The sequence below is a fragment of the Anser brachyrhynchus genome, assembly GCF_964034855.1.
Source record: "Anser brachyrhynchus genome assembly, chromosome: 1".
In the NCBI taxonomy this organism is placed as follows: Eukaryota; Metazoa; Chordata; class Aves; order Anseriformes; family Anatidae; genus Anser; species Anser brachyrhynchus.
Window position 1 is genome coordinate 21,192,737 of NC_137694.1, and position 13,657 is coordinate 21,206,393.

The window sequence follows — 13,657 nt, forward strand, 5'->3', positions numbered from 1 at the left end:
TTCATCTAAGAGTTTAAAGGTTCTTCAGTGGTTTTCCAAAGCCTATAACAGAATCAAAACATAAATTAAAAACAAGATAGGTTGTCATAGGTAGCTCTAAAGAGAGTGAAATGGTTACGAAATTTCAGAATAAAATGAGGAAGAACTTTTCTTCATGGCTGTTATAATGGGAAAATGCAATTTATGCCTGTGTGTATGAATGCTAGGAAAATTTTGAAAGATGTTTGTGTCTAGAGATAATTTTAGCACAATTTACATCTATAAAAAACGTGTCTTCTACCACCTTTGATATTGTGTTTACACTGAAACCAGCTAACAGGTTTAACATTATTACAAAACATTCCTGTATCCAGTATATGAAATGCTCTGTACGGGCTATAAAAAAGTGACTCCTTACCAAATACTATTGCATATGCCACAGTTGACTCTGACATGGACAAGCTTATAGATCAAGGTGCTCAGGAAACTGAAAAATACAGATGCAAAATTGTAAAAATTTCTGTTATTATTTATTTTTTTGTAAGTGCATTGCAGAAAGGAGTATCATACAGCTGCATTTGTCTATTGGTGCTTTAGGAAAGAAACTAAGAAGCCACAATTTAATCCACTTCCCCTTTACTCTTGGGACTCATTTGCTGCTGCGTATCACATACATCAACCCTATCCCAGATGTGTAGAGCAAGGAGCCAAAAAAGTTACTTGCAACCTACACATTCTTTCTTCAGAGAAGGCAAATACACACTTGTGGAAGGTAAGACCCAAATCATTTAAGTGCACGTATAGATTTAGAAGGACAGGTTCTTGCTTCCTTCTGTGCCACTGTGCAGCTAAATCCATCCTGCAGTTTTAACCCTTCTGTATATGCATGCACATGTCTGTGTGTATATGTAAAATCTTTAACTGTCTAATTAAATTACAGGTGCCTTTCGGAGATATATATCTGAGCAAGAATGTTAGTATGACTAAGGATAGGTAGTTTTAGTATTAAATTCAGTTGATTTGCTTGACCTTCTGACTGTTCTGCTCCACACTTTAGTCTATCATTACTTTAGCCAAAATTCCCATGTTACAACAGAATATATTCTCTCTGCTGATTCCTAAAACATTCAGAGTTAACTACATTTAACTTCCATTTAGGCTGATAGGGATGACGGTTCCTCCACCAGCAACTGTAATGAAAGTTACAGTTTCCAACTAAAGTTGTATCAACTAACCCGTGTTTAGATGAACTGAATTGCAGCATTGATTTCTGCTACTGCTACACTTCACACAACCTTACTCCTTGGAAGTGATCCAATGGAAAGTTCAATATCTGGTAGATTCGTGGAGGGCTTTCATCTAGTCCATTAGGTTTTCATCTAAGAAATGGAGTGCATGGGAAATGCCCAGGCTCTTTCACACACAGAGTCTTGCATGAGAACTCCAATCCAAAGCTGCATAGCTAATAGCATTATTCTCAGTAATCTGCTTTTGCCAAACATTGTATTTGTGCCACAAAACAACTGGAGAACTGCACATGAGGGAAAAGGCAGCTGCTGAAATTTCAGACTCTTTAAATTATTGTATTCACTGATGTCCTGACAAAAATCAGAACTCTGGTAACTTCCTAGCGAATGAAGTGGCAAGCACAAGTAATTTTTAAATGATGTTAATTTATTGTAATATAAAGAAGAAAACTTTTAAGTAGTCATAAGTTACATAACTGACATTTTAAATAAACAGCTTGTTGCTAACAGCCTGGCAAACCTCTCAGAACTAACTGACAATGACAGTGCTAATGTGAGAGTGAGAGAATCGTCTGTCATGTGTTCTTGTACCAAACACTGAGAATGGGATTCACCTCACCTAACTCCAGGCCTCTGTCAGCTAGAGGTGGATTTCAGCTCCAGATTCAGACATAGGACTATAGGTGTAAGCTCAGTGTTTATGCTCCTGTTAGTCTTTGGTATTCTAGTCAACTGAGTCAATGAAGTACAGAGAGACACTGAGAAGGTCAGAATGGTCAAAAGTGGGTAACTATCTTTGTATGAGCTGAAAACTTCTCTCTCCTGCTACCTGTATTAACTACATTCGACTGAGTTGTATAGCCTTTGCTGTTTAGCATGATTTGAGTGAGATTCCCCAAGTGTCCAAGATATCAGGTGAAGGCTGTCAGATATGGGATGGAACCTAGAGGAGACCCAAATCCTTTTGGTACAGCAGTGAGAGACCATGTTAGGTACCCTGGGGCATCTCAGACATGGATTTGTAATGCTGTTAGAGTTGCCTGAGAAATTTCTACCTATGCTTTTGTGAGGGTTTTACCCAGCTATGCAGCTGAACTCCACCACAACCACTCTCTCACTCCCCCTGCTCAAAGGACAAAGGGGAGAAAATATGATGGAAAAGGGCTCAAGGGTTGAGATAGGGACAGGGAGATCACTCAACAATTAACATAATGAGCAAAATGGACTCAGCGCAGGGAGGTTAATATTATTAATTGCCTATTAATAACAGATTAGAGCAGTGAGAAACTAAAAACAAACTAAAAACACCTTTCCTTTCTCTCTGTCCACACTTCTTTACATCCTCTCCCCGAGTGGCACAGGGTAACACAGAATGGGGGCTGTGGTCAGTCCGTAACACTTCGTCTCCACTGCTCCTTCTCAGTCACTCTCTGCTCCTGCTCCATGTGGGGTACCTCCCACAGGATGCCGTCCTTCCTGAACTGATCCTGTGTGGGCTTCTTCAAGAACTGCTCCCACATGGCTCCGTACCACAGGGTCCGTCCGTCAGGAGCAAACTACTCCAACATAGGTCCCGCACGGGTGGCAGCTCCCCACTGACCTCCTGCTCCTGCGTGGGCTCCTCTCCACGGGCTGCAGCTCCATCCCAGGGCCTGCTCCTGCAGGGGCTCTCCATGAGCCGCAGCCTCCTCCAAGCCACATCCACCTGCTCCACTGGAGGCACCTCCACGGGCTGCAGCGTGGAGATCTGCTCCGTGTGGGACCCATGGGCTGCAGGGGGACAGCCTGCTCCACCAGGGGCCTCTCCACAGGCCGCAGGGGAACTTCTGCTGCATGCCTGGAGCACCTCCTGCCCTCCTTCTGCACTGACCTGGGTGTCTGCAGGGCTGGTTCTCTCACATTTTCTCACTCCTCTCTCCCAGCTGATGTTGCACAGCTTTTTTTTCTTTTCCTATATATGCTTTCACAAAGGTGTGACCACCTTTGCCCATTGGCTCAGCTCTGACCAGTGGCAGGTCACTTTTGAAGCTGACTGGAGCTGTCCCTTATCTGACATGTGGCAGCTTCTGGGCTCTTCTCCCAGAGGCCACCCCTGCATCCCCCTTGCTACAAAAGCCTTCCCACATAACACCGGTACAGCTCTTGTTCCTTCTTCAGAAGTGCCTGAAAGCTCTTTAGGCCACCAGTCATATTCATGAGCTTTGCAGACATCTGGAGTACTCTAGGCAAGGAATTACATTAAACACGTATGTTAGGCAGCTGAAGCCTTCCTTCAGTTTCTAATCTCAGCTAGTTGTTAAATTTCCTCTCCAGACAACAGAAAGGCATAGGTACTTCTATGGGTTTGTTCACTTTTCTCAAATGGTGAAACTGTTTTCTAACACTGACTTTTTTCACTACTGAGTACAGTGGGTAATAACACAACTTGCTGAGAGCAAAAGAAACAATTTTCAGGTGATAAAGGGGCTAAGGGTGTCCAAGAGTGTTAGCATTATTGCACAGTGAATCGTCACTGGTATTGGCTTGGCCTTTGTGAACAGGCAACTTAAGTGCCCCATTATGAACTTACTGACCAGGAACAGAAGATTACAGACTTGTTAGGGAACATAAATAGTAATAAACATTGGACTGTTATTAACATACAGACTGTCAGAAAAGGTACTGAATACATGGTGTACACAACGTGATTTGTGAGTTACATAGACTCATCCAGAGTGTTTTTTCTGTGTGCAGATTGTCTATTAAAGAAAAGATTAAGAAATTACAGAATGCACCTGAAGAAGTACCATGATATTTTGCTTTGTCTCATTTGGCTTGTGTTATCTGTCTTCCACGTTTGTGTGAATGAGGAAAAGCCCTTATCTTATACACTCTTAACTCCACTGCAAGGGACTATTGTTCTTTTGAACCTTGGCCTTACATAATGCACTGTAAATTCTCAGTCTGCTGCCTAGACCTGTGCTTGTTCTGCTTGCATTTCATCATGACAGGAGGTATATAAACTCTGAGCCAAATGCACCGTACACTTAACAGGGCTTTATCACAACAAATGGAGCACAGACCCTCCAGACCAGAACTTGTTTGTATCATCCTGATTTGAAGCTTATACGGGGCAAGTTCAGGTATTTCCTAAAAAATGACTTAGTAAATAAACTTTCTCATTAATTTTAGCCAAGTTCGTGTCTAAACTTCACTTACAGTATAACTTTAAACACCTCATGATGGCTTCATAATAAGGGTACAGAAAAACTCTGACAATTTCACTGCTGGTGTTTTGTTACAGGAACCCTGGGCACCTTTGACCAGCATTTCATTGCATGTAATAGCCAAACATGGAGACTCTCTGAAAAATAACTTGAGCTCCAAAATAATGTAATATTTTATTACATTATGAAATATGTAATGTGTGTATATGTAGATAATGTAAAGTAGTATAATAATGTAATATTGCATTACATTATGCAGTATGCATATGTAAGGTTGCAAGGCTATTGCATTCTGTTCTGGTAATAATCTAATATTTTGAATATAACCTCTACAGCATTTAGGAAGGATGATCAGACACAATGGGCCAAAACTTCTTTACCAAGACAGGATTATACTTTGCCTTCTACTTACATGTTAATACTTATCTTATTCTGTAAGGGAACATTTATCCAGATCATAAAAAAAAAAAAAAACACCTAATAGTTTCTTGTAGCTGATAGGATTTATGTTATTTCTTTCTAAAACTCTGTATATCACTGCAAATTCTTGAAGTTAGCATATGTCCTGTAGCTCTCTGGCTTCATATTAACAGGGAAATCTGTTTTGGGATTGCAGTGTACCCATAGTCTCATTTCCAACAGATAAAGAACAGTATATCCAAAAGGCCAGAAAAAAAAATCTATTATGTAACTTCAATACAGAAAAAAAGATAATATGTTGAAAGTGGAGTCTTTTTCAGCCAACATTTTAGTTAAAGTTGCATTGTAATTCAGCACATCTATGATCAATGTTTTATTCAAATTTAGTAATATAAAACCTAATCACATGAAAGAATTTTGACAAATATGATCAATAGTATCTTTACGTATATTTTATCAAGGTACATATTGTGCAAAAGTAATGCAAAATAGCTACAATAATCTACAATAATCAAAAAGGGATTTGAGAATGAGTTAAAAATATACAGTTACATTATTATATATTTTTGGCCATTTGATTTTGTCAACTTTTTAAAATGAATGTAACATTTATAATTGTAAATGAGAAAATTAGCATTGGAGCACCTTAAAAAAAAAAAAGAGGAACCATTATGGTTAGCATGCATGACTCACTGAAGTGTGGTGAGTAGGAGGTTCTGTGTAGTAACCTGAATTATACTGAAGATAAAGTACATTTTGTATTCTTTTTTGTCTCTCTCCTCAGAGACTCGTGAACCAAACCTCCATGCAACACAAATGAATAGAATTTGGGCTATTTTTCTGAACCAACTTTATATAATTATTAAAGATGTACAAGCTGTTTTACATACAGTGGGATGGAAACTGGCTGGAGGAACATAAGCAAAGGAACAAAACTGAGACAAGACTGTCTACTTTTATGAAAATTATTTCATTTTGTAATCAGTATAGCTTTTATAGTAGGAACTTCTTCCACATGTCAGCCAATATGGCCTAAATAAATCCTTTCTGTAGTTTTTGGGCTCAGGTCCATACAAGTCAGTAAAATCACGTTATTGCATGCAGATGCTGAAAACACTGCTGATGTCAGTGCTCTACAGTCTCATTCTTCATTCTACTTATCCTGACTGAGAGTGTAAGCATAAAATACTTCAAGAGAATAAAACCCCAGAAATACAAATTCCTGCTGTAATGAGTAATTGGACCCGTCTGAACAGTGGACAAAAAAAAAAAAAAAAAAAAAAAAAAGACAATGTTATAGCATTGCTGTATAGGAAAAATGAATAAAAGGATAACAGTCATTTCTATGGAATGCACAGAGGAGAAATGAACAAAGCATGAAGTTAATTAAGCCCCACAAAACGTATCCCCAAACCAGAAAAACCATACATTAATTCCCGTCGCCCAATCACTCTCTCAACTTCATAAAATTACTTCAAATATTCTCCTCCATCATGCCACTTTTTCTTCAAAGCCATTTTCCCTCCTCAGGAGGAAGAAATTGAAATGTGAATTCAGGAAGCATGAACAATTTCAAATACGTTTGATTATACTATACAGTCTACAAGCATATTTTCATTGTTATTCTTTGTGACATTTTCATCAGTAAGAACAAAAAAGGCAAGTTCATTCTGTTAATACTGTTAATACTGTTGAATATTATCATATTTTAAAGTTTTGGGCCAGCTAAGCAAGAAGAGGAACCATCACACCTTACAAACATTGGCTTATCTCAGGTGACCTGTGATAGTACCCAAGGGAACAACATGAAGTTACATCAGGAGAGGTTCAGATTGGATGTTAGGAAAAAGTTCTTCACTGAGAGGCTGGTTGGGCACTGGGACAGGCTCCCCAGGGAAGTGGGGAGCACCAAGCCTATTGCAATTCAGCATTTGTACAACACTCTCAGACTCATAGTCTAATTTTTGGGTGGGCCTGTGTGGAGGCAGGAGTTGGACTCAATGCTCTTTGTGGGTCCTTTCCAACTCAGGATACTATAGGATTCTGTGAAGTATTGACCACTTACAAATTGACTGTTATTCACATGAACTAAACAGAATAACTACAGTAAAAATAGTGTTTTCTATGGATCTGTTAGAAAACAGGGGAAAACCTGTTTCCTACAAACAACGCAACCAGCCCAATTCAGTATTTCTTGTTACTCTCTAAACCAGTGTTTTGCTCATGACTTCTCCGCTATCTCTGTAAAACAACTCAGTGAAGGTAGGGAGGTCTCAGTCACCCAGTGATTTTCCTATGTGACTGAAGGAAAGATCAAATCAGCATGAAAGTTTGGGAGGACTGAGAAGGAAAAGGGTATACAGAGCAACAAAATATGTTGGGACTATTACAAATAGTTGTTTCAATCTGATTTACATAAACACTGTTCTGGTTCTCTAACTGACTTGCAGATGTAGTTGCAGCAGCTATTGTTATCCTGAGTAGTATCCCCATTCCCAAAGACTACCTGTGAAAGCTGAACCTTGACATTAAAAAAAAAAAAAAAGTCTGAAATATCATATACATTTGTGTATATGTGTGTGAAAGAAGAAGAAATCTAAATTTAAGACAAAGCTTGAAACACGCATTTTAAGCAGCCTTTGATTGGAGTAGCCAGTAGTCTCATCTTAAGGCTGCAGCTAGGCAAAGATAGAAATGGAAGGATAACAGGAGGGTTTTAAAAAGAAAATTGTTTGAAGGGTAAAATAATGTCCTAGAGGAAAGAGGTGACAGGACATAGAGTGACAAAGTTATAAGGATAGTCTCAAATGGCAAGCAAGAGGATCACTCTTTCAATCTCCATCGACTTCCCTGATTTTGATTGTGGCCTCAGGGCATGACTGTAACATACTCAATAAATAATAAACAATGCAATAGGTCTTCAAGGCATTCTCTATTTCAGTAGAGCTCTTGACCTATGAACATCCTGGAAATAGTTTTTTTGGCGCTGTCATAAATAAATCGGGCCATTTGCTGCTTGCAGGGGGCATTCTGGCAAGTTTTTTCAGGATATAAAATAAGCCATGGCTGCTGACAGTGGTTCAGCATGTCCTTTTGCATGCTATGAAAAGACGCCAAAGAACCTGAATGAATGAAAAAATAAAAATAAATGCCCAAAACACACAAATAGGAAAATATCACATCTTTATATTCCTCATCCTTTTCACGTTTAGAGCAAAGCTTCAAGACTTTGTTACATTAATAATATGAGTCAAGAGCTTAAGAGGTCTGGAAAAATGGTGACCTCCCCTCCACCCCACAAAAATGAACTAAAAACTTCCTAATGTTTCTAAAACTCAAGTATGCTAGTGAAATTGAAATTTCACAATGTTTGATTTTAGAAATGTTGTAGGACATAAGATCACAAGGGTGCTCAACTATTTTGCATTACATTTAAAATAGTAATAATAATAAAAAATATCTAATGTTAGATTTCTAACAACTGGTGACTAATAGCAACATAATTGTTAGCCAACATACTGATTCCTTCAGTTCCTGAAAAAATACTAATTCATTTCTGTGTAGTGGACCAGATTAAACGGGGAAAATTGCAATTGTGTTCAGCAGCTGTATGCCTTTCCTTCTAGCAGTTCTGTAGAACGAGACAGCAATAAAAACAAACCTTTTGGACTGAAGACTGTCTACAAACCAGTTTGCTGTATGTGGAAATAGCCATCTACTGTAGAAAACATGAGCATTGCCACAACTACATTTATAATTGAACTCAAGGAAAGTAGCTTAAGTGTAGCAAGTACCCTGTGAGAATTCTTCTGACTTAGAGGATGAGATATCTTTGTCCTGAGTCCCTTTTGACTTTTATCATCACCACAGAAATTTACTTCCTGCTTTGATTAAAAAAAAAAAAAAAAAAAAAGATAGAGAGAGAACCAAAATAATTTACAAATTGACCACACAGAGCCATCTTCACTACTTGACAAGTTGTATTGAAGCTGGAGATCCCATAAACCCCAGAAATCTCAGCTATCTGATACCCATCTGAGCAATTATCAAAAACCACCGAGTCTGAGACCTCCTATAGATGCTGTGGTAGGCTTTTCAGCCAACCAGGTGAAAAATTCAGAACCTTGTACAGAAGAAAGTAATCCTACTTAGATATTTTCTAATGGAAATTTTAACAAAATGAAAATTCACTAGCATGTACATATTCTGTGGGAATATACAAATCTGCATGCATTTCTCTTGGATGTTTTAAATACGTTTTAAAATATATATATATTTATGTTCACCTATTTCTGCAAACAGTGTTTTTTTCCCTAGTAAAATTTAAACAATTTCCAAACACTGGAGGTATTCAGCTAGATAATAATATTGGTTTTCCTTGACTAGGAATGCAGCTTGCCACTCACCTCCAGTACTGAAAGTTTATGTTTCCTTGCTTGGCTTAGATGTACTACTTTCCTATTTGCAGATTCTCTTTATTTGTGTAGGTGGCCTAGCCTCTTCATCCAAACTATCTTCCCCCAAGAGTCAAAAATCATCTGTCACATTTCACAATAAAACAAAGCACCAAAATCACATGACTTGGCCATTCTTTTGGAATTCTAGTACTAGGAACATGTGTCTCATAGAACTGACAAAGCTCTTCAGAAATATCCCTTTGAAACTTCTCTTAAAATTCTTAGATTCAGTGAAGTTAGAACATTTGCAGAGCAACACAGCTTCAACAAGTATCTACCAAGTCTACTGCTCAGCCCTGCAGCAGTTTACTTCAAGGTCAGGGATCCCAGAGTTGTCAGTGTGTATGCCAGCTGGAATGGAAGAGAGATAAATAAAACATGTTGAGCAGGAGGATGGGAGAAAGTCAATGTTCCCTTCCTATGCATCCCTGCAGTGGTGAGCACACTGCTTCAGCAACCTTTCTCATGCCATACTTTCTAGGACTAAATAAATGTTGGTAATTTAAGTAGGCAGACTGCAAATATGAAATTGTATTCATCATGCAATCAGGAAAGTTCGTATACCACGCAAACTGAGGTGTGAATACTACACCTGTACCCAGGCTGACAGTTCTCAAACTGTAATCTACCTACCACTGGTAGCAGCAAATTTAGACAATATTCAATGCCTAGGTAAGGATCCAGAATCCCTGGCAAGCATGTTCCTCCAATCAAAATATTTACTATTATTGGAACTTACTAAACTTTAACTATTTTTCCTGCAGTGTCCTAAGATGTGTCTTTTCAAAGCTGATTCATTTCAGTGTTTCTGCAAAATTGGTTCAGTCATTTCTGAGAATGATAGCAGAGGAGACTGTTCTGAATGTTCTGAAAACCTCTTGCATCTCTTTCAGTTAGAAGTCTACATACCTTAAATGCATGTTTTCTTGATATAAGTGATACACAAAATAGAATAAGAGAAGATAGAAATGAGGGGAAAAGAATGAGAGGAAAAATGCAAAGAAAATTAGTTAAATAATTTTTCTCTTCCCATCATAGCTGATTCTTTCTTTATGTGGTATTCAAGATATTAAATTCCTAGAACCTCTGGCATAAATTTATCCGTTATTACCTTAAATATTTTACCAGAAAATAACCCCCCCAAAAAACTCTGCCTGATATTCAAGATGTCTTATCACATTGTCTTCAGTTAGCAAAAGTAAATTTGTCTGACATCATCACATTAGTAATAAAACCATGTTTTCATATGCCACTGGCACACTAGCCCATTACTTAATTGATTAATAAACAAATATATTCAATAATCATGGTGGACTGTGCCAAACTGCCAGTCTTTGTTCTAGAAACATGCTGGCAATTAATAATGATGATTTAATACAAGTATTTATTACAAGTACTTTTCAGTTACCATGAATTTGTATAGGGTGAGAAAGCACATTCAGATTTTCAAGGCTTTCAGCATCTAAGAGATAAGAAAAGAAGCAAAGAGACTGGCATAATAGGGGTGTTTTCCTTTTATCAAATGGAAAGGGTGAAGAAGAAAACAAGCAAACACAAGGAGATCCATCCAGCTTCAGGAGATATCAAGCCATAGGGATTCTACAATAACAGTACTAAGAGACTGCATTAGCACAGCCAGAAAATACAAGCAGATAATCAAATGACAGTGAAAATGGCAGGGTGAATAAATCTGGTCCAACAGGGAGTCTTTATTCGGAGGGGCTGATGCTGCTGTGCTGTGACGCAGTTCAGCAGGCTGCAGCGAGGCCGGCATGTGGCTTGGTGAGAACAATAGCGATTGACTACAGATGGGCACTTCCTCTCCAAGAACACTCCTTGCAGCTTGCTGGCAGGGAGGGATACGCAGACATACGCTCAAATCTCCATGGCAACCCCTTACTTCAGTGTGACATCAAGTCCAGATCAAAACTCCATAGGCGTCAGATAGTACATGCTGTTTCTTTCCCTGAATTAATAATATTGATTTAAAAGGCAGGTTCCATTAACTGTTTCTCCTCTATACTGGGGATAATTACTGTCTGTGGTGCCTGTATTATTCTGGTGATTTGAAAACAGGAAGTGCAGCTTTGAGTTAAATAATTCATGCTGTGCTGCTGCTCACTCGGTTCTTAGAAGCAGAGTTATTGCTAGCTGGGCACGATAATTTCAGCACAGGGGTGACAGGATTATGAAATGTCTAATTGCCCTCTCATGTGATGAGATTACTTTTCTGAAAATGCTTTAATTCTTCCAAGCAGAATCAAACAATAATCCTGATGAGTGACGAAACAATAACAGCTTTCATGAATACTGCTGAGGTTTTCCCTCTGGGAAAAAAAAAAAAAATAAAAAAATATTGCAGTCGAAGCTTCATTCTCCTTTACACCCAGGGAGAAAAAAAAAAAAAGAGAGAAAAAAAAAAAAGGCAGTGTGAAGATGCCTTTTCAAAAGTAAATATCCAATCTCATCTTGAGAGTCTGGTGGCAAGGGAGTTCCTTATACTACTCTTTGGAGCAACCCCTCAGTCAATTTTAAGAAGTTAGCAGGCTCTGTGGGGTTTCTCAGTTAATCTTCCAAAGCTGCAAGGTTGCTACTTGTGGTACTCTGTCTCAGGGTGGTTGTGATACAGCGTCTCAGGGTGGTCTTGCTTGTAAAGCTGGAGGAAAACGGAACAGAAATCCTCAGGTTTCTGTGATACATGCAGACAGCCTCAAGGAGGAAAACCTGAACAAACCAGGACATTGCCACTTCTTAGTGAGCGGTGGGAAGCAGTGATTTTTTACCATCTAGGCAGAAATATTTTTGGCATCTGAGCAAGCCTGTTCATTCACAAAAGGAAATCTATTGCTTTGGGAATATAATAGAAGACTCAGTATGTGATAGCATTCAAGAATGTCAAAGTGGCACAAACTTGTCTGGGCAGTAGGTCGCCTACTGCCTGAGCAAATACTCCTACTCACTGTGAGAAGTGTTGTTTAGCTGGCTGATTTTGAAATCCTGAAGCAGAGAAGGTTTCTTGAAGGAGCTGGAGGCTCATCTAATTCTGAACTTGCACTGAGGAGGAACATATATACTTAATGAACTTCTACACCAGACTAGAAGGTGCCTACAGAACTCAGGTGCTCACACAATTAAGCAGTTAAAGAAGGCAAGAACAGATGAACTGCTCCAAACCAAGAGTTCTCCTAACCCAATACCCTGTTCTCAGTAACACCTTTATGGGCATTATGCTTATGCCAGCAAAAAAGAAGAAGAGGGCAAGGGTGGGCAGCCAAGAGTAAGAATGGGGAAATAACAGCATTTTCCCCAGTTGTTTTTTGTTTGTTTTGTTTTCAGATCTGTCTACTATCTGTTTATGGGGATCTATCAAGCTTGATGCACTTAGTCTATTTAATAATCTCTGAAGGATATTTCTTTGTTTTGTACAATTTACCTTGCTGTTTTCATCCACAACATCCTTTGGCAAGAAGTTTGATAAATTCAATGATTATTGTAAGTAAAGATGTTTTGTTGTGTTTTGTTTTGTTTTGTTTTGTTTTGTTTTGAAAGTGGAACATTCTAAATTCATTCAAGAGCCTCTGGTTTCTGAACAGAGACAGTGAAGTGACAATCTCTACAAACCCCTTCTATGTCACTCAGGACAGAGCTTCCCTTCATGAATGGAGTGAGAGAAGGCATTCTGAATTACTGTCCAAATTTTGGTGGGTTTCTGAGTATTGAGTCCCTATATAAGAGAAGTTTACCTGGACACAGCTATTTCTGTTCAGATAGATACTTTTTATCTTCCAGCATATGCTTACTAAGAGGGTTAGCCAGAAAAGTTCCCCTGTCGTAGGTGTTAGCAATCAGCCTTCACCATGGTGTTTGGCATGGTGACTATCACTATGATATTCTTTCAGACATCCTCTAACTATTATGTAGTAGTAAAAGGAGCTACAAATCTTGATAAAAGCTTGTAAGAACAAAACCTAGCATATGGGACACAGGTCAAAAAGATTCTGCATTGAGATTAAGAACATAAGAAATTACAATTTATACCTTCTACTTGTCTTTCCTAGTGTAACAGTACTGCAAAGCTGAACAACCAAATCTAATAATCTCTCTTCCAAATTACTTCAGACAAACAGATTAGTCTCAGGATGAACCCACAAAGAGTGATACTAATATGACTAGGAGAGTAGGGACTGTTTTTTTTTTTTTAAATTTTAATTTTATTTTTTATTTGAAAAGTGAAGATCCAACTTTGGACAAACTTGACTATGGAAAGCCAGGCCTAGTTTAAGAAGCCAGATGTGCTGAGACACTGAGTGTCGTGTCTGTATTAAGGGGATTCCAGATAAATGTAATG

The 13,657-nt window shown here is 38.5% G+C and overlaps 1 long non-coding RNA gene across 1 annotated transcript in view; it reads left to right on the forward strand.

Annotated features, from left to right (window-relative positions):
• Positions 1–448: 448 nt before the first annotated feature.
• The window catches only part of LOC308194458, a 31,970-nt gene continuing 18,761 nt past the window's right edge, over positions 449–13,657 (forward strand). Inside the window, exon 1 of the long non-coding RNA XR_013950538.1 lies at positions 449–751. This is a non-coding gene — a long non-coding RNA (uncharacterized lncRNA). The remainder of the gene's footprint in view (positions 752–13,657) is intronic.